Source organism: Acyrthosiphon pisum, chromosome A2 (genome assembly GCF_005508785.2).
Source record: "Acyrthosiphon pisum isolate AL4f chromosome A2, pea_aphid_22Mar2018_4r6ur, whole genome shotgun sequence".
NCBI classification, from domain to species: domain Eukaryota; kingdom Metazoa; phylum Arthropoda; class Insecta; order Hemiptera; family Aphididae; genus Acyrthosiphon; species Acyrthosiphon pisum.
Genome location: NC_042495.1, coordinates 8,706,890 through 8,710,295, shown reverse-complemented (window position 1 = coordinate 8,710,295; position 3,406 = coordinate 8,706,890). Strand labels below are relative to the sequence as shown.

At 28.6% G+C, this 3,406-nt stretch overlaps 1 protein-coding gene across 3 annotated transcripts in view; it reads left to right on the top strand.

The window, feature by feature from the left end:
- The window catches only part of LOC100163790 (FGGY carbohydrate kinase domain-containing protein), a 60,482-nt gene that overhangs the window by 36,734 nt on the left and 20,342 nt on the right, over positions 1-3,406 (top strand). The gene's annotated exons all lie outside the window — the stretch shown is intronic.

The window sequence follows — 3,406 nt, the reverse complement described above, 5'->3', positions numbered from 1 at the left end:
TTTTTAGCTTCTACAGTTCTACCTTTAATTGTCCTAAAATAAGTGGTCAGTGGTGACATGAGAACATAAATAAACAAAGTATAAACACTCCATTGTAAAACCAATACCATTTGGCTATATAAATCCTATCTTAAAATATTTATTTATAGTTAAGTAAATAGGTAATATAAGTTAAATCGATTTATAATTTAATTGGATAAAATTATCCAGAAGCTAATTGAAATATTAAATCTTAAATCACAGATTTTTGTTTTTAATTTAACGAAATTAGAGATTAGTCCAGTCAATCTTGATTCTAGTTACTCACTGGTTACGTATAATATTATGATTTTGAACTCATTTGGTCGTAATAATGTCGTAATATTTATACTTTATAGTCGTATTAAATATTAATGTATTATGCGTTACAAAAATAAACTATGTTATTCAAAATGTTTATTATAAAAATCCTATATACAATATAGGCCAGCTGCTATATGACCTATTTTTTAAATAATTTCTATGGGCATCATAATAAAACAAACATATTTAATATCAATAAATTGTTTATCTTTTTATGGTTTAAAATCTATGCAACTCATACAGATGCGTGATATTGTATTCAATCGAAATTAAATTATTTTTTTTTACATAATTTTAGGTAGATAAATAATATTTATTATTAAAAAAAATATAATATTATGTATTCATAAAACGGCCAATCATTGAAAAACATTTAAGACCCTGAAACTGGCCTGAACATTCAAACCATTGATTGAGTGTAAGTGAGTACGACGTCACATTATGTGGTAAATTTGAACAATTGTAATGTTGCAACAAATGTGTGGAACAAGACATGTATAACCCCAAAAATTTCAACTTTATCTCGTCATTTGGTTAAAACCTGGTATAAAAAAAATAAGTTTATAGTGAATAAATAATATTTATTGTAACAATATAGCTTGTAAATTAATATTTATTACCTAATTAATATTTTATACAAAATAATATGTATTTCAATACTATAATGTTTGTAGATACCAAATAAATATATTGGTTGGTAGTCGGTACTATATTATACGTAGGTCCGGTATCCGGTAGGTCACTTCCTAAACGAATGCCCATCTCATTTTATACTTAATGCACTTAAATATTTACTATATATACTATATTATATATGTATAGTGATTTATATGCAACTAGGTTTATTATGATAAACAAAAAAAAAAACGTCCGAGTCGTTTATATTATTTGAACTAGTTAAAGGTATGAGCCCAGCATTGAACTTTATAAGTCACAAATATTTGTGTATAAAATTATATACAACATATAAACATATACAAATTATAAATATTCTCACGTACCATTATCATTGTCTTTTATCATAGTGTGCGCCGTGCGGATATGGATTTTCAATAACAGTAATGATTGTCATGTTTCAGGACCTAGAACAATGTATAGCAGACCAAATCAAAATCAAGGCGAAGCGAGACTCGGTTAGTACTTATATAAACTTGCATGCATTAGATTAGTCACGAATTTATCTGTACTTATATGGAATAATGGAATACAAACAATTTATTTAATAATATTGTAGTATTAACTATTAGTCACCTGCAAAGTATGTAGGTACTAATTCCATTAAAGTACACTATAGAGTCTAAAACACATTAGGAAGGAACAGTTCTGTATGTTCGATGTACTCATGTTTATATTATTAATGGATTTTTATGAAATAAACATTACAAAATTCATTGAATCCATTATTCGATAAGCCGAGTTTGAGAATTTTTATACGGGTTTTTTAACTGTTATACCTGATAATTTTAGTATAAAAGCTACCAATCGTACGATATTTTGGCGGTATGTGTATTTTATTCCCCTCGTAAAAAATATTTGACACTTTAATATGTAAAGGAAACGTCTGGGTTGTAATGCATCCTAATTCCTTGGTGAAGGTATATATAAAAAATAAAAAAACAAATCGTGTTTCATTTCCAACTGCTATTTTTATAACGTTACAGTTTGTTTGAACGTTGACACATTTCGGCTGTCTGGACCGTAGCTAATACTATTAAAAATAGAAACCTGAACAAACATTATATAATTACATAAGGATATTTCACCTTCACAATTGTTATTTTTTCTAAACGACCAATTATAAAAACAAAAAATAACATGTAAAATCATTTTCAACTACCTACTTTACTTGGATATTAATTTATCATAATTCGAGGTTATACTCAATAATATCACGATATTACTATTCTTAGCACCTACCTAATATATACCTATTACATTATTATATTTATCATTATTTCGTGGAGCACTGGAGTCACCACTCACCAATTCACCATTCGGTATACACTAGCTGTCTCATTTAGATATTATGGTCTCAAGAGAACTAAAAAATTACTTCACCTTCTTGTGGGTAGTGGTATATTCACCGTTTAGTCTCCCCTCCTACCACCATCACACACATATCAATAAAATATTTTCATTTTTATTTATTTTTGAATTTTTTTTGCCCTGATAATTGCATTTCCAAAAAATACTTGAATTTGATTCAGTGGCGTATCCAGGGGAGGGGCTGAGGGGGCTGCAGCCCCCCCCCCCCGAAATGTTAAAAATTATTTTAATGGTCTATGATAGTAGCTCAAAAAGTCTTAAATTGTATTTAAAATATTTAAAAATGTACAATATGTATTAACACTTTTCAGCTATCTATTTGTGCTAGTACGTATTTAATGTATAAAAGTGTAAAAGTGTAAAAGTTGATCAGCACCTCCCGAAAAAAAATCCTGGGCTACGCCACTGATTTGATTACAATATAGATAGTATTATAGCCGCAAAATGAACATTCTGAGAATTTAAACTTTAAGTATCAATATATTATACCTACCTATAAATTATAATTTAATAAATGTACTGCAATTTCAATAAACCTCTCACTTGAGAATAGTTATGTTCAGATTATTAAATATTCCGGGAATAACACCTTGACACTGTTATATTTAATAGGTTACGACGTACGCGCATAGCTGCCTTACAACGTATAATTACTAATTAGTTCAAACTTGAACATTTATTATTGTTTAGAACTGTTACTGGACGACTTACAGTCCACTCTTCCGCGTAAAAACCATGGACTCAGTAACACATCGTCAACTGGATACAGAGAAGTTACTAAAAGCACATCAAGGACGATTGGTAACGGTCAAACAGAAATTAACAAGGAATATGAAATCCAATATCTCAATCCAGCCAATAAATCCACAATGCTTAGTGAAAGATTACCCGATCTTCAATCAGTTGACTTGCTGGTGGGAATTAATTAATTAATGACCGCAATCATAATTAAATTATGGATTCATATGTCAATATATTATGTCTTATAAAATAACGTATTAACATTTCAGCGACAGAC